Consider the following 23819-nt stretch of genomic DNA (forward strand, 5'->3'; position numbering starts at 1 on the left):
TTCCCATGTCCATCGGAGTCTATCACTGGAATCCCAGGAAAGAATTAAACTTCTGACAGTTAGAAGGATTACTCTCCCGGACAGATGTCGTCATTGTGCCTGTTGTATTCAATTCCGACGTAATATCTGTGTTTCTTCGTCAAGTCGAAGGTGCACAGGTTACAGTAAACCTTCCCATGTCCGTCGGAATCTATTACTGGAATCCCAGCAAAGAATCAAAGCACAGACAGATAGATGCATTACTCTCCCGGAGAGAAGTCGGCATGGTGCATGTTGTATTCATTTCCGACGCAATATCTGTGTTTCTTCGTCAAGTTGAAGGTCCACAGGTTACAGTAAACCTTCCCATGTCCATCGGAGTCTATTACGGGAATCCGAGGAAAGAACTAGATTTCTGACAGTTAGAAGGATTACTCTCCCGCACAGATATCGTTATTGTGCCTGTTGTATTCAATTCCGACGCACTTTCCGTGTTTCATCGTCAAGTTGAAGGTCCACATGTTACAGGAAACCTTCCCATGTCCATCGGAATCTATTACTGGAATTCCAGCAAAGAATCAAAGCACAGACAGATAGAAGCATTACTCTCCCGGACAGAAGTCGGCATGGTGCCTGTTGTATTCAATTCCGACGCAATATCTGTGTTTCTTCGTCTAGTTGTAGGTCCACAGGTTACAGTAAACCTTCCCATGTCCATCGGAGAATATTACTGGAATCCCAGGAAAGAATTAAAATTCTGACAGTTAGAAGGATTACTCTCCCGGACAGATGTCGTCATTGTGCCTGTTGTATTCAATTCCGACGCAATTTCTGTGTTTCATCGTCACGTTGAAGGTCCACAGGTTACAGTAAACCTTCCCATGTCCATCGTAATCTATTACTGGAATCCCAGCAAAGAATCGAAGCACAGACAGATAGTAGCATTACTCTCCCGGACAGAAGTCGTCATGGTGCCTGTTGTATTCAATTCCGACGCAATTTCTGTGTTTCATCGTCAAGTTGAAGGTCCACAGGTTACAGTAATCCTTCCCATGTCCATCGGAATCTATTACTGGAATCCCAGCAAAGAATCAAAGCACAGACAGATAGAAGCATTACTCTCCCGGACAGAAGTCGGCATGGTGCCTGTTGTATTCAATTCCGACGCAATATATGTGTTTCTTCGTCACGTTTAAGGTCGACAGGTTACAGTTAACCTTCCCATGTATACCGGAGTCTACTACTGGAATCCCAGGAAAGAATTATAATTCTGACAGTTAGAAGGATAACTCTTCCGGACAGATGTCGTCATTGTGCCTGTTGTATTCAATTCCGACGCAATTTCTGTGTTTCATCGTCAAGTTGAAGGTCCACAGGTTACAGTAAACCTTCCCATGTCCATCGGAATCTATTACTGGAATCGCAGCAAAGAATCAAAACACAGACAGATAGAAGCATTACTCTCCCGGACAGAAGTCGTCATGGTGCCTGTTGTATTCAATTCCGACGCAATTTCTGTGTTTCATCGTCAAGTTGAAGGTCCACAGGTTACAGTAAACGTTCCCATGTCCATCGGAATCTATTACTGGAATCCCAGCAAAGAATCAAAGCACAGACAGATAGAAGCATTACTCTCCCGGACAGAAGTCGGAATGGTGCCTGTTGTATTCAATTCCGACGCAATTTCTGTGTTTCATCGTCAAGTTGAAGGTCCACAGGTTACAGTAAACCTTGCCATGTCCATCGGAATCTATTACTGGAATCCCAGCAAGGAATCAAAGCACAGACAGATAGAAGCATTACTCTCCAGGACAGAAGTCGGCATGGTGCCTGTTGTATTCAATTTCGACGCAATATCTGTGTTTCTTCGTCAAGTTGAAGGTCCACAGGTTACAGTAAACCTTCCCATGTCCATCGGAGTCTATTACTGGAATCCCAGAAAGAATTAAAATTCTGACAGTTAGAAGGATTACTCTCCCGGACAGATGTCGTCATTGTGCCTGTTGTATTCAATTCCGACGCAATTTCCGTGTTTCATCGTCAAGTTGAAGGTCCACAGGTTACAGTAAACCTTCCCATGTCCATCGGAATCTATTACTGGAATCGCAGCAAAGAATCAAAGCACAGACAGATAGAAACATTACTCTCCCGGACAGAAGTCGGCACGGTGCCTGTTGTATTCAGTTCCGACGCAATATCTGTGTTTCTTCGTCACATTGAAGGTCCACAGGTTACAGTAAACCTTCCCATGTCCATCGGAGTCTATTACTGGAATCCCAGGAAAGAATTAAACTTCTGACAGTTAGAAGGATTACTCTCCCGGACAGATGTCGTCATTGTGCCTGTTGTATTCAATTCCGACACAATTTCTGTATTTCATCTTCAAGTTGAAGGTCCACAGGTTACAGTAAACTTCCCATGTCCATCGGAATCTATTACTGGAATCCCAGCAAGGACTCAAAGCACAGACAGATAGAAGCATTACTCTCGCGGACAGAAGTCGGCATGGTGCCTGTTGTAATCAATTCCGACGTAATATCTGTGTTTCTTCGTCAAGTCGAAGGTGCACAGGTTACAGTAAACCTTCCCATGTCCATCGGAATCTATTACTGGAATCCCAGCAAAGAATCAAAGCACAGACAGATAGATGCATTACTCTCCCGGAGAGAAGTCGGCATGGTGCATGTTGTATTCATTTCCGACGCAATATCTGTGTTTCTTCGTCTAGTTGAAGGTCCACAGGTTACAGTAAACCTTCGCATGTCCATCGGAGTCTATTACGGGAATCCGAGGAAAGAACTAAATTTCTGACAGTTAGAAGGATTACTCTCCCGCACAGATATCGTAATTGTGCCTGTTGTATTCAATTCCGACGCACTTTCCGTGGTTCATCGTCAAGTTGAAGGTCCACAGGTTACAGGAAACCTTCCCATGTCCATCGGAATCTATTACTGGAATCCCAGCAAAGAATCAAAGCACAGACAGATAGAAGCATTACTCTCCCGGACAGAAGTCGGCATGGTGCCTGTTGTATTCAATTCCGACGCAAGATCTGTGCTTCTTCGTCAAGTTGTAGGTCCACAGGTTACAGTAAACCTTCCCATGTCCATCGGAGACTATTACTGGAATCCCAGGAAAGACTTAAAATTCTGACAGTTAGAAGGATTACTTTCCCGGACAGATGTCGTCATTGTGACTGTTGTATTCAATTCCGACGCAATTTCTGTGTTTCATCGTCAAGTTGAAGGTCCACAGGTTACAGTAAACCTTCCCATGTCCATCGGAGTCTATTACTGGAATCCCAGCAAAGAATCAAAGCACAGACAGATAGAAGCATTGCTCTCCCGGACAGAAGTCGGCATGGTGCCTGTTGTATTCAATATCGACGCAATATATGTGTTTCTTCGTCACGTTTAAGGTCGACAGGTTACAGTTAACCTTCCCATGTATACCGGAGTCTACTACTGGAATCCCAGGAAAGAATTATAATTCTGACAGTTAGAAGGATAACTCTCCCGGACAGATGTCGTCATTGTGCCTGTTGTATTCAATTCCGACGCAATTTCTGTGTTTCATCGTCAAGTTGAAGGTCCACAGGTTACAGTAAACCTTCCCATGTCCATCGGAATCTATTACTGGAATCGCAGCAAAGAATCAAAACACAGACAGATAGAAGCATTACTCTCCCGGACAGAAGTCGTCATGGTGCCTGTTGTATTCAATTCCGACGCAATTTCTGTGTTTCATCGTCAAGTTGAAGGTCCACAGGTTACAGTAAACGTTCTCATGTCCATCGGAATCTATTACTGGAATCCCAGCAAAGAATCAAAGCACAGACAGATAGAAGCATTACTCTCCCGGACAGAAGTCGGAATGGTGCCTGTTGTATTCAATTCCGACGCAATTTCTGTGTTTCATCGTCAAGTTGAAGGTCCACAGGTTACAGTAAACCTTGCCATGTCCATCGGAATCTATTACTGGAATCCCAGCAAGGAATCAAAGCACAGACAGATAGAAGCATTACTCTCCAGGACAGAAGTCGGCATGGTGCCTGTTGAATTCAATTTCGACGCAATATCTGTGTTTCTTCGTCAAGTTGAAGGTCCACAGGTTACAGTAAACCTTCCCATGTCCATCGGAGTCTATTACTGGAATCCCAGAAAGAATTAAAATTCTGACAGTTAGAAGGATTACTCTCCCGGACAGATGTCGTCATTGTGCCTGTTGTATTCAATTCCGACGCAATTTCTGTGTTTCATCGTCAAGTTGAATGTCCACAGGTTACAGTAAACCTTCCCATGTCCATCGGAATCTATTACTGGAATCGCAGCAAAGAATCAAAGCACAGACAGATAGAAGCATTACTCTCCCGGACAGAAGTCGGCACGGTGCCTGTTGTATTCAGTTCCGACGCAATATCTGTGTTTCTTCGTCACATTGAAGGTCCACAGGTTACAGTAAACCTTCCCATGTCCATCGGAGTCTATTACTGGAATCCCAGGAAAGAATTAAACTTCTGACAGTTAGAAGTATTACTCTCCCGGACAGATGTCGTCATTGTGCCTGTTGTATTCAATTCCGACGCAATTTCTGTATTTCATCTTCAAGTTGAAGGTCCACAGGTTACAGTAAACTTCCCATGTCCATCGGAATCTATTACTGGAATCCCAGCAAGGACTCAAAGCACAGACAGATAGAAGCATTACTCTCGCGGACAGAAGTCGGCATGGTGCCTGTTGTAATCAATTCCGACGTAATATCTGTGTTTCTTCGTCAAGTCGAAGGTGCACAGGTTACAGTAAACCTTCCCATGTCCATCGGAATCTATTACTGGAATCCCAGCAAAGAATCAAAGCACAGACAGATAGATGCATTACTCTCCCGGAGAGAAGTCGGCATGGTGCATGTTGTATTCATTTCCGACGCAATATCTGTGTTTCTTCGTCTAGTTGAAGGTCCACAGGTTACAGTAAACCTTCGCATGTCCATCGGAGTCTATTACGGGAATCCGTGGAAAGAACTAAATTTCTGACAGTTAGAAGGATTACTCTCCCGCACAGATATCGTAATTGTGCCTGTTGTATTCAATTCCGACGCACTTTCCGTGGTTCATCGTCAAGTTGAAGGTCCACAGGTTACAGGAAACCTTCCCATGTCCATCGGAATCTATTACTGGAATCCCAGCAAAGAATCAAAGCACAGACAGATAGAAGCATTACTCTCCCGGACAGAAGTCGGCATGGTGCCTGTTGTATTCAATTCCGACGCAAGATCTGTGCTTCTTCGTCAAGTTGTAGGTCCACAGGTTACAGTAAACCTTCCCATGTCCATCGGAGACTATTACTGGAATCCCAGGAAAGACTTAAAATTCTGACAGTTAGAAGGATTACTTTCCCGGACAGATGTCGTCATTGTGACTGTTGTATTCAATTCCGACGCAATTTCTGTGTTTCATCGTCAAGTTGAAGGTCCACAGGTTACAGTAAACCTTCCCATGTCCATCGGAGTCTATTACTGGAATCCCAGCAAAGAATCAAAGCACAGACAGATAGAAGCATTGCTCTCCCGGACAGAAGTCGGCATGGTGCCTGTTGTATTCAATATCGACGCAATATCTGTGTTTCTTCGTCAAGTTGAAGGTCCACAGGTTACAGTAAACCTTCTCATGTCCATCGGAGTCTATTACTGGAATCCCAGGAAAGAATTAAAATTGTGACAGTTAGAAGGATTACTTTCCCGGACAGATGTCGTCATTGTGACTGTTGTATTCAATTCCGACGCACTTTCTGTGTTTCATCGTCAAGTTGAAGGTCCACAGGTTACAGTAAACCTTCCCATGTCCATCGGAATCTATTACTGGAATCCCAGCAAAGAATCAAAGCACAGACAGATAGAAGCATTACTCTCCCGGACAGAAGTCAGCATGGTGCCTGTTGTATTCAATTCCGACGCAATTTCTGTGTTTCATCGTCAAGTTGGAGGTCCACAGGTTACAGTAAACCTTGCCATGTCCATCGGAACCTATTTCTGGAATCCCAGGAAGGAATCAAAGCACAGACAGATAGAAGCATTACTCTCCAGGACAGAAGTCGGCATGGTGCCTGTTGTATTCAATTTCGACGCAATATCTGTGTTTCTTCGTCAAGTTGAAGCTCCACAGGTTACAGTAAACCTTCCCATGTCCATCGGAGTCTATTACTGGAATCCCAGAAAGAATTAAAATTCTGACAGTTAGAAGGATTACTCTCCCGGACAGATGTCGTCATTGTGCCTGATGTATTCAATTCCGACGCAATTTCTGTGTTTCATCGTCAAGTGGAAGGTCCACAGGTTACAGTAAACCTTCCCATGTCCATCGGAATCTATTACTGCAATCCCAGCAAAGAATCAAAGCACAGACATATAGAAGCATTACTCTCCAGGACAGAAGTCGGCATGGTGCCTGTTGTATTCAATTCCGACGCAATATCTGTGTTTCTTCGTCAAGTTGAAGGTCCACAGGTAACAGTAAACCTTCCCATGTCCATCGGAGTCTATTACTGGAATCCCAGGAATGAATTAAAATTCTGACTGTTAGAAGGATTACTCTCCCGGACAGATGTCGTCATTGTGCATGTTGTATTCAATTCCGACGCAATTTCTTTGTTTCATCGTCAAGTTGGAGGTCCACAGGTTACAGGAGTCCTTCCCATGTCCATCGGAATCTATTACTGGAATACCAGCAAAGAATCAAAGCACAGACAGATAGAAGCATAACTCTCCCGGACAGAAGTCGGCATGGTGCCTGTTGTATTCATTTCCGACGCAATATCTGTGTTTCCTCGTCAAGATGAAGGTCCACAGGTTACAGTAAACCTTCCCATGTCCATCGGAGTCTATTACTGGAATCCCAGGAAAGAATTAAAATTCTGACATTTAGAAGGATAACTCTCCCGGGCAGATGTCGTCATTGTGCCTGTTGTATTCAATTCCGACGCAATTGCTGTGTTTCATCGTCAAGTTGAAGATCCACAGGTTACAGTAAACCTTCTCATGTCCATCGGAATCTATTACTGGAATCGCAGCAAAGAATCAAAGCACAGACAGATAGAAGCATTTCTCTCCCGGACAGAAGTCGGCATGGTGCCTGTTGTATTCAATTCCGATGGAATTTCTGTGTTTCATCGTCAAGTTGAAGGTCCACAGGTTACAGTAAACCTTAACATGTCCATCGGAATCTATTACTGGAATCCCAGCAAAGAATCAAAGCACAGACAGATAGAAGCATTACTCTCCCGGACAGAAGTCGGCATGGTGCCTGTTGTATTCAGTTCCGACGCAATATTTGTGTTTCCTCGTCAAGTTGAAGGTCCACAGGTTACAGTAAATCTTCCCATGTCCATCGGAGTCTAATACTGGAATCCCATAAAAGAATTAAAATTCTGACAGCTAGAAGGATTACTCTCCCGGACAGATGTCGTCATTGTGCCTGTTGTATTCAATTCCGACGCAATTTCTGTGTTTCATAGTCAAGTTGAAGGTCCACAGGTTACAGTAAACCTTCCCATGTCCATCGGAATCTATTACTGGAATCGCAGCAAAGGATCAAAGCACAGACAGATAGAAGCATTACTCTCTGGGACAGAAGTCGGCATGGTGCCTGTTGTATTCAATTCCGATGCAATTTCTGTGTTTCATCGTCAAGTTGAAGGTCCACAGGTTACAGTAAACATTCCCATGTCCATCGGTATCTATTACTGCAATCCCAGCAAAGAATCAAAGCACAGACAGATAGAAGCATTACTCTCCCGGACAGAAGTCATCATGGTGCCTGTTGTATTCAATTCCGACGCAATATCTGTGTTCCTTCGTCACGTTGAAGGTCCACAGGTTACAGTTAACCTTCCCATGTCCACCGGAGTCTATTACTGGAATCCCAGGAAAGAATTAAAATTCTGACAGTTAGAAGGATTACTTTCCCGGACAGATGTCGTCATTGTGCCTGTTGTATCCAATTCCGACGCAATTTCTGTGTTTCATCGTCACGTTGAAGGTCCACAGGTTACAGTAAACCTTCCCATGTCCATCGGAATCTGTCACTGGAATCCCAGCAAAGAATCAAAGCTCAGACAGATAGAAGCATTACTCTCCCGGACAGAAGTCGGCATGGTGCCTGTTGTATTCAATTCCGAAGCAATTTCTGTGTTTCATCGTCAAGTTGAAGGTCCACAGGTTACAGTAAACCTTCCCATGTCCATCGGAATCTATCACTGGAATCCCAGCAAAGAATCAAAGCACAGACAGATATAAGCATTACTCTCCAGGACAGAAGTCGGCATGGTGCCTGTTTTATTCATATTCCAACGCAATATCTGTGTTTCTTCGTCAAGTTGAAGGTCCACAGGTTACAGTAAACTTTAAAATGTCCATCGGAATCTATTACTGGAATCCCAGCAAAGGATCAAAGCACAGACAGATAGAAGCATTACTCTCCCGGACAGAAGTCGGCATGGTGCCTGTTGTATTCAATTACGACGCAATATCTGTGTTTCTTCGTGAAGTTGAAGGTCCACAGGTTACAGTAAACCTTCCCATGTCCATCGGAGTCTATTACTGGAATCCCAGGAATTAATTAAAATTCTGACAGTTAGAAGGATTACTCTCCCGGACAGATGTCGTCATTGTGCCTGTTGTATTCAATTCTGACGCAATTTCTGTCTTTCATCGTCAAGTTGAAGGTCCACAGGTTACAGTAAACCTTCCCATGACCATCGGAATCTATTACTGGAATCCCAGCAAAGAATCAAAGTGCAGACGGATAGAAGCATTACTCTCCCAGACGGAAGTCGGCATGGTGCCTGTTGTATTCAATTCCGACGCAATATCTGTGTTTCTTCGTGAAGTTGAAGGTCCACAGGTTACAGTAAACCTTCCCATGTCCATCGGAGTCTATTACTGGAATCCCAGGAATTAATTAAAATTCTGACAGTTAGAGGGATTACTCTCCCGGACAGATGTCGTCATTGTGCCTGTTGTATTCGATTCCGATGCAACTTTTGTGTTTCATCGTCAAGTTGAAGATCCACAGGTTACAGTAAACCTTCCCATGTCCATCGTAATCTATTACTGGAATCCCAGCAAAGAATCAAAGCACAGACAGATGGTAGCATTACTCTCCCGGACAGAAGTCGGCATGGTGCCTGTTGTATTCAATTCCGACGCAATATCTGTGTTTCTTCGTGAAGTTGAAGGTCCACAGGTTACAGTAAACCTTCCCATGTCCATCGGAGTCTATTACTGGAATCCCAGGAATTAATTAAAATTCTGACAGTTAGAAGGATTACTCTCCAGGACAGATGTCGACATTGTGCCTGTTGTATTCAATTCCAAAGCAATTTCTGTGTTTCATCGTCAAGTTGAAGGTCCACAGGTTACAGTAAACCTTCCCATGTCCATCGGAATCTGTTACTGGAATCGCAGCAAAGAATCAAAGCACAGACAGATAGAAGCATTACTCTCCCGGACAGAAGTCGGCATGGTGCCTGTTGTATTCAATTCCGATGCAATTTCTGTGTTTCATCGTCAAGTTGAAGGTCCACAGGTTACTGAAAACCTTCCCATGTCCATCGGAATCTATTACTGCAATCCCAGCAAAGAATCAAAGCACAGACAGATAGAAGCATTACTCTCCCGGACAGAAGTCGGCATGGTGCCCGTTGTATTCAATTCCGACACAATTTCTGTGTTTCATCGTCAAGTTGAAGGTCCACAGGTTACAGTAAACCTTCCCATGTCCATCGGAATCTATTACTTGAATCCCAGCAAAGAATCAAAGCACAGACAGATAGAAGCATTACTCTCCCGGACAGAAGTCGGCATGGTGCCTGTTGTATTCAATTCCGACGCAATATCTCTGCTCCTTCGTCACGTTGAAGGTCCACAGGTTACAGTAAACCTTCTCATGTCCACCGGAGTCTATTACTGGAATCCCAGGAAAGAATTAAAATTCTGACAGTTAGAAGGATTACTTTCCCGGACAGATGTCGTCATTGTGCCTGTTGTATTCAATTCCGACGCAATTTCTGTGTTTCATCGTCACGTTGAAGGTCCACAGGTTACAGTAAACCTTCCCATGTCCATCGGAATCTATTACTGGAATCGCAGCAAAGAATCAAAGCACAGACAGATAGAAGCATTACTCTCCCGGACAGAAGTCGGCATGGTGCCTGTTGTAATCAATTCCGACGCAATTTCTGTGTTTCTTCGTCAAGTTGAAGGTCCACAGGTTACAGTACACCTTCCGATGTCCATCTGAGTCTATTACTGGAATCCCAGAAAGAATTAAAATTCTGACAGTTAGAAGGATTACTCTCCTGGACAGATGTCGTCATTGTGCCTGTTGTATTCAATTCCGACGCAGTTTCTGTGTTTCGTTGTCAAGTTGAAGGTCCACAGGTTACAGTAAAACTTCCCATGTCCATCGCAATCTATTACTGGAATCCCAGCAAAGAATCAAAGCACAGACAGATAGAAGCATTACTCTCCCGGAGAGAAGTCGGCATGGTGTCTGTTGTATTCAATTCCGAAGCAATTTCTGTGTTTCATCGTCAAGTTGAAGGTCCACAGGTTACAGTAAACCTTCCCATATCCATCGGAATCTATTACTGGAATCCCAGCAAAGAATCAAAGTGCAGACGGATAGAAGCATTACTCTCCCAGACAGAAGTCGGCATGGTGCCTGTTGTATTCAATTCCGAAGCAATATCTGTGTTTCTTCGTCAAGTTGAAGGTCCACAGGTTACAGTAAACCTTCCCATGTCCATCGGAGTCTATTACTGGAATCCCAGGAAAAAATTAAAATTCTGACAGTTAGAAGGATTACTCTCCAGGACAGATGTCGACATTGTGCCTGTTGTTTTCAATTCCAAAGCAATTTCTGTGTTTCATCGTCAAGTTGAAGGTCCACAGGTTACAGTAAACCTTCCCATGTCCATCGGAATCTGTTACTGGAATCGCAGCAAAGAATCAAAGCACAGACAGATAGAAGCATTACTCTCCCGGACAGAAGTCGGCATGGTGCCTGTTGTATTCAATTCCGATGCAATTTCTGTGTTTCATCGTCAAGTTGAAGGTCCACATGTTACTGTAAACCTTCCCATGTCCATCGGAATCTATTACTGTAATCCCAGCAAAGAATCAAAGCACAGACAGATAGAAGCATTACTCTCCCGGACAGAATCGGCATGGTGCCTGTTGTATTCAATTCCCACGCAATATCTGTGTTCCTTCGTCACGTTGAAGGTCCACAGGTTACAGTAAACCTTCCCATGTTCACCGGAGTCTATTACTGGAATCCCAGGAAAGAATTAAAATTCTGACAGTTAGAAGGATTACTTTCCCGGACAGATGTCGTCATTGTGCCTGTTGTATTCAATTCCGACGCAATTTCTGTGTTTCATCGTCACGTTGTAGGTCCACAGGTTACAGTAAACCTTCCCATGTCCATCGGAATCTATCACTGGAATCCCAGCAAAGAATCAAAGCTCAGACAGATAGAAGCATTACTCTCCAGGACAGAAGTCGGCATGGTGCCTGTTGTATTCAATTCCGAAGCAATTTCTGTGTTTCATCGTCAAGTTGAAGGTCCACAGGTTACAGTAAACCTTCCCATGTCCATCGGAATCTATCACTGGAATCCCAGCAAAGAATCAAAGCTCAGACAGATAGAAGCATTACTCTCCCGGACAGAAGTCGGCATGGTGCCTGTTGTATTCAATTCCGAAGCAATTTCTGTGTTTCATCGTCAAGTTGAAGGTCCACAGGTTGCAGTAAACCTTCCCATGTCCATCGGAATCTATCACTGGAATCCCAGCAAAGAATCAAAGCTCAGACAGATAGAAGCATTACTCTCCCGGACAGAAGTCGGCATGGTGCCTGTTGTATTCAATTCCGAAGCAATTTCTGTGTTTCATCGTCAAGTTGAAGGTCCACAGGTTACAGTAAACCTTCCCATGTCCATCGGAATCTATCACTGGAATCCCAGCAAAGAATCAAAGCACAGACAGATATAAGCATTACTCTCCAGGACAGAAGTCGGCATGGTGCCTGTTTTATTCATATTCCAACGCAATATCTGTGTTTCTTCGTCAAGTTGAAGGTCCACAGGTTACAGTAAACTTTAAAATGTCCATCGGAATCTATTACTGGAATCCCAGCAAAGGATCAAAGCACAGACAGATAGAAGCATTACTCTCCCGGACAGAAGTCGGCATGGTGCCTGTTGTATTCAATTACGACGCAATATCTGTGTTTCTTCGTGAAGTTGAAGGTCCACAGGTTACAGTAAACCTTCCCATGTCCATCGGAGTCTATTACTGGAATCCCAGGAATTAATTAAAATTCTGACAGTTAGAAGGATTACTCTCCCGGACAGATGTCGTCATTGTGCCTGTTGTATTCAATTCTGACGCAATTTCTGTGTTTCATCGTCAAGTTGAAGGTCCACAGGTTACAGTAAACCTTCCCATGTCCATCGGAATCTATTACTGGAATCCCAGCAAAGAATCAAAGTGCAGACGGATAGAAGCATTACTCTCCCAGACAGAAGTCGGCATGGTGCCTGTTGTATTCAATTCCGACGCAATATCTGTGTTTCTTCGTGAAGTTGAAGGTCCACAGGTTACAGTAAACCTTCCCATGTCCATCGGAGTCTATTACTGGAATCCCAGGAATTAATTAAAATTCTGACAGTTAGAGGGATTACTCTCCCGGACAGATGTCGTCATTGTGCCTGTTGTATTCGATTCCGATGCAACTTTTGTGTTTCATCGTCAAGTTGAAGATCCACAGGTTACAGTAAACCTTCCCATGTCCATCGTAATCTATTACTGGAATCCCAGCAAAGAATCAAAGCACAGACAGATGGTAGCATTACTCTCCCGGACAGAAGTCGGCATGGTGCCTGTTGTATTCAATTCCGACGCAATATCTGTGTTTCTTCGTGAAGTTGAAGGTCCACAGGTTACAGTAAACCTTCCCATGTCCATCGGAGTCTATTACTGGAATCCCAGGAATTAATTAAAATTCTGACAGTTAGAAGGATTACTCTCCAGGACAGATGTCGACATTGTGCCTGTTGTATTCAATTCCAAAGCAATTTCTGTGTTTCATCGTCAAGTTGAAGGTCCACAGGTTACAGTAAACCTTCCCATGTCCATCGGAATCTGTTACTGGAATCGCAGCAAAGAATCAAAGCACAGACAGATAGAAGCATTACTCTCCTGGACAGAAGTCGGCATGGTGCCTGTTGTATTCAATTCCGATGCAATTTCTGTGTTTCATCGTCAAGTTGAAGGTCCACAGGTTACTGAAAACCTTCCCATGTCCATCGGAATCTATTACTGCAATCCCAGCAAAGAATCAAAGCACAGACAGATAGAAGCATTACTCTCCCGGACAGAAGTCGGCATGGTGCATGTTGTATTCAATTCCGACACAATTTCTGTGTTTCATCGTCAAGTTGAAGGTCCACAGGTTACAGTAAACCTTCCCATGTCCATCGGAATCTATTACTTGAATCCCAGCAAGGAATCAAAGCACAGACAGATAGAAGCATTACTCTCCCGGACAGAAGTCGGCATGGTGCCTGTTGTATTCAATTCCGACGCAATATCTCTGCTCCTTCGTCACGTTGAAGGTCCACAGGTTACAGTAAACCTTCTCATGTCCACCGGAGTCTATTACTGGAATCCCAGGAAAGAATTAAAATTCTGACAGTTAGAAGGATTACTTTCCCGGACAGATGTCGTCATTGTGCCTGTTGTATTCAATTCCGACGCAATTTCTGTGTTTCATCGTCACGTTGAAGGTCCACAGGTTACAGTAAACCTTCCCATGTCCATCGGAATCTATTACTGGAATCGCAGCAAAGAATCAAAGCACAGACAGATAGAAGCATTACTCTCCCGGACAGAAGTCGGCATGGTGCCTGTTGTAATCAATTCCGACGCAATTTCTGTGTTTCTTCGTCAAGTTGAAGGTCCACAGGTTACAGTACACCTTCCGATGTCCATCTGAGTCTATTACTGGAATCCCAGAAAGAATTAAAATTCTGACAGTTAGAAGGATTACTCTCCTGGACAGATGTCGTCATTGTGCCTGTTGTATTCAATTCCGACGCAGTTTCTGTGTTTCGTTGTCAAGTTGAAGGTACACAGGTTACAGTAAAACTTCCCATGTCCATCGCAATCTATTACTGGAATCCCAGCAAAGAATCAAAGCACAGACAGATAGAAGCATTACTCTCCCGGAGAGAAGTCGGCATGGTGTCTGTTGTATTCAATTCCGAAGCAATTTCTGTGTTTCATCGTCAAGTTGAAGGTCCACAGGTTACAGTAAACCTTCCCATATCCATCGGAATCTATTACTGGAATCCCAGCAAAGAATCAAAGTGCAGACGGATAGAAGCATTACTCTCCCAGACAGAAGTCGGCATGGTGCCTGTTGTATTCAATTCCGACGCAATATCTGTGTTTCTTCGTCAAGTTGAAGGTCCACAGGTTACAGTAAACCTTCCCATGTCCATCGGAGTCTATTACTGGAATCCCAGGAAAAAATTAAAATTCTGACAGTTAGAAGGATTACTCTCCAGGACAGATGTCGACATTGTGCCTGTTGTTTTCAATTCCAAAGCAATTTCTGTGTTTCATCGTCAAGTTGAAGGTCCACAGGTTACAGTAAACCTTCCCATGTCCATCGGAATCTGTTACTGGAATCGCAGCAAAGAATCAAAGCACAGACAGATAGAAGCATTACTCTCCCGGACAGAAGTCGGCATGGTGCCTGTTGTATTCAATTCCGATGCAATTTCTGTGTTTCATCGTCAAGTTGAAGGTCCACATGTTACTGTAAACCTTCCCATGTCCATCGGAATCTATTACTGCAATCCCAGCAAAGAATCAAAGCACAGACAGATAGAAGCATTACTCTCCCGGACAGAAGTCGGCATGGTGCCTGTTGTATTCAATTCCCACGCAATATCTGTGTTCGTTCGTCACGTTGAAGGTCCACAGGTTACAGTAAACCTTCCCATGTCCACCGGAGTCTATTACTGGAATCCCAGGAAAGAATTAAAATTCTGACAGTTAGAAGGATTACTTTCCCGGACAGATGTCGTCATTGTGCCTGTTGTATTCAATTCCGACGCAATTTCTGTGTTTCATCGTCACGTTGTAGGTCCACAGGTTACAGTAAACCTTCCCATGTCCATCGGAATCTATCACTGGAATCCCAGCAAAGAATCAAAGCTCAGACAGATAGAAGCATTACTCTCCAGGACAGAAGTCGGCATGGTGCCTGTTGTATTCAATTCCGAAGCAATTTCTGTGTTTCATCGTCAAGTTGAAGGTCCACAGGTTACAGTAAACCTTCCCATGTCCATCGGAATCTATCACTGGAATCCCAGCAAAGAATCAAAGCTCAGACAGATAGAAGCATTACTCTCCCGGACAGAAGTCGGCATGGTGCCTGTTGTATTCAATTCCGAAGCAATTTCTGTGTTTCATCGTCAAGTTGAAGGTCCACAGGTTGCAGTAAACCTTCCCATGTCCATCGGAATCTATCACTGGAATCCCAGCAAAGAATCAAAGCTCAGACAGATAGAAGCATTACACTCCAGGACAGAAGTCGGCATGGTGCCTGTTGTATTCATATTCCGACGCAATATCTGTGTTTCTTCATCAAGTTGAAGGTCCACAAGTTACAGTAAACTTTAAAATGTCCATCGGAATCTATTACTGGAATCCCAGCAAAGGATCAAAGCACAGACAGATAGAAGCATTACTCTCCCGGACAGAAGTCGGCATGGTGCCTGTTGTATTCAATTCCGACGCAATATCTGTGTTTCTTCGTGAAGTTGAAGGTCCACAGGTTACAGTAAACCTTCCCATGTCCATCGGAGTCTGTTACTGGAATCCCAGGAATTAATTAAAATTCTGACTGGTAGAAGGATTACTCTCCCGGACAGATGTCGTCATTGTGCCTGTTGTATTCAATTCCGACGCAATTTCTGTGTTTCATCGTCAAGTTGAAGGTCCACAGGTTACAGTAAACCTTCCCATGTCCATCGGAATCTATTACTGGAATCCCAGCAAAGAATCAAAGTGCAGACGGATAGAAGCATTACTCTCCCAGACAGAAGTCGGCATGGTGCCTGTTGTATTCAATTCCGACGCAATATCTGTGTTTCTTCGTGAAGTTGAAGGTCCACAGGTTACAGTAAACCTTCCCATGTCCATCGGAGTCTATTACCGGAATCCCAGGAATTAATTAAAATTCTGACAGTTAGAGGGATTACTCTCCCGGACAGATGTCGTCATTGTGCCTGTTGTATCTCAATTCCGATGCAATTTTTTTGTTTCATCGTCAAGTTGAAGATCCATAGGTTACAGTAAACCTTCCCATGTCCATCGTAATCTATTACTGGAATACCAGCAAAGAATCAAAGCACAGACAGATAGTAGCATTACTCTCCCGGACAGAAGTCGGCATGGTGCCTGTTGTATTCAATTCCGACGCAATATCTGTGTTTCTTCGTGAAGTTGAAGGTCCACAGGTTACAGTAAACCTTCCCATGTCCATCGGAGTCTATTACTGGAATCCCAGGAATTAATTAAAATTCTGACAGTTAGAAGGATTACTCTCCCGGACAGATGTCGTCATTGTGCCTGTTGTATTCAATTCCGACGCAATTTCTGTGTTTCATCGTCAAGTTGAAGGTCCACAGGTTACAGTAAACCTTCCCATATCCATCGGAATTTATTACTGGAATCGCAGCAAAGAATCAAAGTGCAGACGGATAGAAGCATTACTCTCTCAGACAGAAGTCGGCATGGTGCCTGTTGTATTCAATTCCGACGCAATATCTGTGTTTCTTCGTCAAGTTGAAGGTCCACAGGTTACAGTAAACCTTCCCATGTCCATCGGAGTCTATTACTGGAATCCCAGGAAAAAATTAAAATTCTGACAGTTAGAAGGATTACTCTCCAGGACAGATGCCGACATTGTGCCTGTTGTATTCAATTCCAAAGCAATTTCTGTGTTTCATCGTCAAGTTGAAGGTCCACAGGTTACAGTAAACCTTCCCATGTCCATCGGAATCTGTTACTGGAATCGCAGCAAAGAATCAAAGCACAGACAGATAGAAGCATTACTCTCCCGGACAGAAGTCGGCATGGTGACTGTTGTATTCAATTCCGATGCAATTTCTGTGTTTCATCGTCAAGTTGAAGGTCCACAGGTTACTGTAAACCTTCCCATGTCCATCGGAATCTATTACTGCAATCCCAGCAATGAATCAAAGCACAGACAGATAGAAGCATTACTCTCCCGGACAGAAGTCGGCATGGTGCCTGTTGTATTCAATTCCGACACAATTTCTGTGTTTCATCGTCAAGTTGAAGGTCCACAGGTTACAGTAAATCTTCCCATGTCCATCGGAATCTATTACTTGAATCCCAGCAAAGAATCAAAGCACAGACAGATAGAAGCATTACTCTCCCGGACAGAAGTCGGCATGGTGCCTGTTGTATTCAATTCCGACTCAATATCTGTGTTCCTTCGTCACGTTGAAGGTCCACAGGTTACAGTAAACCTTCCCATGTCCACCGGAGTCTATTACTGGAATCCCAGGAAAGAATTAAAATTCTGACAGTTAGAAGGATTACTTTCCCGGACAGATGTCGTCATTGTGCCTGTTGTATTCAATTCCGACGCAATTTCTGTGTTTCATCGTCACGTTGAAGGTCCAAAGGTTACAGTAAACCTTCCAATGTCCATCGGAATCTATTACTGGAATCGCAGCAAAGAATCAAAGCACAGACAGATAGAAGCATTACTCTCCCGGACAGAAGTCGGCATGGTGCCTGTTGTAATCAATTCCGACGCAATTTCTGTGTTTCTTCGTCAAGTTGAAGGTCCACAGGTTACAGTACACCTCCTGATGTCCATCTGAGTCTATTACTGGAATCCCAGAAAGAATTAAAATTCTGACAGTTAGAAGGATTACACTCCTGGACAGATGTCGTCATTGTGCCTGTTGTATTCAATTCTGATGCAGTTTCTGTGTTTCGTTGTCAAGTTGAAGGTCCACAGGTTACAGTAAAACTTCCCATGTCCATCGCAATTTATTACTGGAATCCCAGCAAAGAATCAAAGCGAAGACAGATAGAAGCATTACTCTCCCGGACAGAAGTCGGCATGGTGCCTGTTGTATTCAATTCCGAAGCAATTTCTGTGTTTCATCGTCAGGTTGAAGGTCCACAGGTTACAGTAAACCTTCCCATGTCCATCGGAATCTATCACTGGAATCCCAGCAAAGAATCAAAGCTCAGACAGATAGAAGCATTACTCTCCAGGACAGAAGTCGGCATGGTGCCTGTTGTATTCATATTCCGACGCAATTTCTGTGTTTCTTCGTCAAGTTGAAGGTCCACAGGTTACAGTAAACTTTAAAATGTCCATCGGAATCTATTACTGGAATCCCAGCAAAGGATCAAAGCACAGACAGATAGAAGCATTACTCTCACGGACAGAAGTCGGCATGGTGCCTGTTGTATTCAATTCCGACGCAATATCTGTGTTTCTTCGTGAAGTTGAAGGTCCACAGGTTACAGTAAACCTTCCCATGTCCATCGGAGTCTATTACTGGAATCCCAGGAATTAATTAAAATTCTGACAGTTAGAAGGATTACTCTCCCGGACAGATGTCGTCATTGTGCCTGTTGTATTCAATTCCGACGCAATTTCTGTGTTTCATCGTCAAGTTGAAGGTCCACAGGTTACAGTAAACCTTCCCATGTCCATCGGAATCTATTACTGGAATCCCAGCAAAGAATCAAAGTGCAGACGGATAGAAGCATTACTCTCCCAGACAGAGGTCGGCATGGTGCCTGTTGTATTCAATTCCGACGCAATATCTGTGTTTCTTCGTCAAGTTGAAGGTCCACAGGTTACAGTAAACCTTCCCATGTCCATCGGAGTCTATTACTGGAATCCCAGGAATTAATTAAAATTCTGTCAGTTAGAGGGATTACTCTCCCGGACAGATGTCGTCATTGTGCCTGTTGTATTCGATTCCGATGCAATTTTTGTGTTTCATCGTCAAGTTGAAGATCCACAGGTTACAGTAAACCTTCCCATGTCCATCGTAATCTATTACTGGAATCCCAGCAAAGAATCAAAGCACAGACAGATAGTAGCATTACTCTCCCGGACAGAAGTCGGCATGGTGCCTGTTGTATTCAATTCCGACGCAATATCTGTGTTTCTTCGTGAAGTTGAAGGTCCACAGGTTACAGTAAACCTTCCCATGTCCATCGGAGTCTATTACTGGAATCCCAGGAATTAATTAAAATTCTGACAGTTAGAAGGATTACTCTCCCGGACAGATGTCGTCATTGTGCCTGTTGTATTCAATTCCGACGCAATTTCTGTGTTTCATCGTCAAGTTGAAGGTCCACAGGTTACAGTAAACCTTCCCATATCCATCGGAATCTATTACTGGAATCCCAGCAAAGAATCAAAGTGCAGACGGATAGAAGCATTACTCTCCCAGACAGAAGTCGGCATGGTGCCTGTTGTATTCAATTCCGACACAATATCTGTGTTTCTTCGTCAAGTTGAAGGTCCACAGGTTACAGTAAACCTTCCCATGTCCATCGGAGTCTATTACTGGAATCCCAGGAAAAAATTAAAATTCTGACAGTTAGAAGGATTACTCTCCAGGACAGATGTCGACATTGTGCCTGTTGTATTCAATTCCAAAGCAATTACTGTGTTTCATCGTCAAGTTGTAGGTCCACAGGTTACAGTAAACCTTCCCATGTCAATCGGAATCTGTTACTGGAATCGCAGCAATGAATCAAAGCACAGACAGATAGAAGCATTACTCTCCCAGACAGAAGTCGGCATGGTGCCTGTTGTATTGAATTCCGATGCAATTTCTGTGTTTCATCGTCAAGTTGAAGGTCCACAGGTTACTGTAAACCTTCCCATGTCCATCGGAATCTATTACTGCAATCCCACCAAAGAATCAATGCACAGACAGATAGAAGCATTACTCTCCCGACAGAAGTCGGCATGGTGCCTGATGTATTCAATTCCGACACAATTTCTGTGTTTCATCGTCAAGTTGAAGGTCCACAGGTTACAGTAAACCTTCCCATGTCCATCGGAATCTATTACTGGAATCGCAGCAAAGAATCAAAGCACAGACAGATAGAAGCATTACTCTCCCGGACAGAAGTCGGCATGGTGCCTGTTGTAATCAATTCCGACGCAATTTCTGTGTTTCTTCGTCAAGTTGAAGGTCCACAGGTTACAGTACACCTTCCGATGTCCATCTGAGTCTATTACTGGAATCCCAAAAAGAATTAAAATTCTGACAGTTAGAAGGATTACTCTCCTGGACAGATGTCGTCATTGTGCCTGTTGTATTCAATTCCGACGCAGTTTCTGTGTTTCGTTGTCAAGTTGAAGGTCCACAGGTTACAGTAAAAGTTCCCATGTCCATCGCAATCTATTACTGGAATCCCAGCAAAGAATCAAAGCACAGACAGATAGAAGCATTACTCTCCCGGAGAGAAGTCGGCATGGTGCCTATTGTATTCAATTCCGAAGCAATTTCTGTGTTTCATCGTCAAGTTGAAGGTCCACAGGTTACAGTAAACCTTCCCATGTCCATCGGAATCTATCACTGGAATCCCAGCAAAGAATCAAAGCACAGACAGATAGTAGCATTACTCTCCCGGACAGAAGTCGGCATGGTGCCTGTTGTATTCAATTCCGACGCAATATCTGTGTTTCTTCGTGAAGTTGAAGGTCCACAGGTTACAGTAAACCTTCCCATGTCCATCGGAGTCTATTACTGGAATCCCAGGAATTAATTAAAATTCTGACAGTTAGAAGGATTACTCTCCCGGACAGATATCGTCATTGTGCCTGTTGTATTCAATTCCGACGCAATTTCTGTGTTTCATCGTCAAGTTGAAGGTCCACAGGTTACAGTAAAACTTCCCATGTCCATCGCAATTTATTACTGGAATCCCAGCAAAGAATCAAAGCGAAGACAGATAGAAGCATTACTCTCCCGGACAGAAGTCGGCATGGTGCCTGTTGTATTCAATTCCGACGCAATATCTAAGTTCCTTCGTCACGTTGAAGGTCCACAGGTTACAGTAAACCTTCCCATGTCCATCGGAGTCTATTACTGGAATCCCAGGAATTAATTAAAATTCTGACAGTTAGAAGGATTACTCTCCCGGACAGATATCGTCATTGTGCCTGTTGTATTCATATTCCGACGCAATATTTGTGTTTCTTCATCAAGTTGAAGGTCCACAAGTTACAGTAAACTTTAAAATGTCCATCGGAATCTATTACTGTAATCCCAGCAAAGGATCAAAGCACAGACAGATAGAAGCATTACTCTCCCGGACAGAAGTCGGCATGGTGCCTGTTGTATTCAATTCCGACGCAATATCTGTGTTTCTTCGTGAAGTTGAAGGTCCACAGGTTACAGTAAACCTTCCCATGCCCATCGGAGTCTGTTACTGGAATCCCAGGAATTAATTAAAATTCTGACTGTTAGAAGGATTACTCTCCCGGACAGATGTCGTCATTGTGCCTGTTGTATTCAATTCCGACGCAATTTCTGTGTTTCATCGTCAAGTTGAAGGTCCACAGGTTACAGTAAACCTTCCCATGTCCATCGGAATCTATTACTGGAATCCCAGCAAAGAATCAAAGTGCAGACGGATAGAAGCATTACTCTCCCAGACAGAAGTCGGCATGGTGCCTGTTGTATTCAATTCCGACGCAATATCTGTGTTTCTTCGTGAAGTTGAAGGTAAACAGGTTACAGTAAACCTTCCCATGTCCATCGGAGTCTATTACCGGAATCCCAGGAATTAATTAAAATTCTGACAGTTAGAGGGATTACTCTCGCGGACAGATGTCGTCATTGTGCCTGTTGTATCTCAATTCCGATGCAATTTTTTTGTTTCATCGTCAAGTTGAAGATCCACAGGTTACAGTAAACCTTCCCATGTCCATCGTAATCTATTACTGGAATCCCAGCAAAGAATCAAAGCACAGACAGATAGTAGCATTACTCTCCCTGACAGAAGTCGGCATGGTGCCTGTTGTATTCAATTCCGACGCAATATCTGTGTTTCTTCGTGAAGTTGAAGGTCCACAGGTTACAGTAAACCTTCCCATGTCCATCGGAGTCTATTACTGGAATCGCAGGAATTAATTAAAATTCTGACAGTTAGAAGGATTACTCTCCCGGACAGATGTCGACATTGTGCCTGTTGTATTCAATTCCGACGCAATTTCTGTGTTTCATCGTCAAGTTGAAGGTCCACAGGTTACAGTAAACCTTCCCATATCCATCGGAATTTATTACTGGAATCCCAGCAAAGAATCAAAGTGCAGACAGATAGAAGCATTACTCTCCCAGACAGAAGTCGGCATGGTGCCTGTTGTATTCAATTCCGACGCAATATCTGTGTTTCTTCGTCAAGTTGAAGGTCCACAGGTTACAGTAAACCTTCCCATGTCCATCGGAGTCTATTACTGGAATCCCAGGAAAAAATTAAAATTCTGACAGTTAGAAGGATTACTCTCCAGGACAGATGTCGACATTGTGCCTGTTGTATTCAATTCCGACGCAATTTCTGTGTTTCATCGTCACGTTGAAGGTCCACAGGTTACAGTAAACCTTCCCATGTCCATCGGAATCTGTTACTGGAATCGCAGCAAAGAATCAAAGCACAGACAGATAGAAGCATTACTCTCCCGGACAGAAGTCGGCATGGTGCCTGTTGTATTCAATTCCGATGCAATTTCTGTGTTTCATCGTCAAGTTGAAGGTCCACAGGTTACTGTAAACCTTCCCATGTCCATCGGAATCTATTATTGCAATCCCAGCAATGAATCAAAGCACAGACAGATAGAAGCATTACTCTCCCGGACAGAAGTCGGCATGGTGCCTGTTGTATTCAATTCCGACACAATTTCTGTGTTTCATCGTCAAGTTGAAGGTCCACAGGTTACAGTAAATCTTCCCATGTCCATCGGAATCTATTACTTGAATCCCAGCAAAGAATCAAAGCACAGACAGATAGAAGCATTACTCTCCCGGACAGAAGTCGGCATGGTGCCTGTTGTATTCAATTCCGACTCAATATCTGTGTTCCTTCGTCACGTTGAAGGTCCACAGGTTACAGTAAACCTTCCCATGTCCACCGGAGTCTATTACTGGAATCCCAGGAAAGAATTAAAATTCTGACAGTTAGAAGGATTACTTTCCCGGACAGATGTCGTCATTGCGCCTGTTGTATTCAATTCCGACGCAATTTCTGTGTTTCATCGTCACGTTGAAGGTCCACAGGTTACAGTAAACCTTCCCATGTCCATCGGAATCTATTACTGGAATCGCAGCAAAGAATCAAAGCACAGACAGATAGAAGCATTACTCTCCCGGACAGAAGTCGGCATGGTGCCTGTTGTAATCAATTCCGACGCAATTTCTGTGTTTCTTCGTCAAGTTGAAGGTCCACAGGTTACAGTACACCTCCTGATGTCCATGTGAGTCTATTACTGGAATCCCAGAAAGAATTAAAATTCTGACAGTTAGAAGGATTACTCTCCTGGACAGATGTCGTCATTGTGCCTGTTGTATTCAATTCCGATGCAGTTTCTGTGTTTCGTTGTCAAGTTGAAGGTCCACAGGTTACAGTAAACCTTCCCATGTCCATCGGAATCTATCACTGGAATCCCAGCAAAGAATCAAAGCTCAG

The sequence above is a fragment of the Schistocerca americana genome, chromosome 4, assembly GCF_021461395.2.
Source record: "Schistocerca americana isolate TAMUIC-IGC-003095 chromosome 4, iqSchAmer2.1, whole genome shotgun sequence".
In the NCBI taxonomy this organism is placed as follows: domain Eukaryota; kingdom Metazoa; phylum Arthropoda; class Insecta; order Orthoptera; family Acrididae; genus Schistocerca; species Schistocerca americana.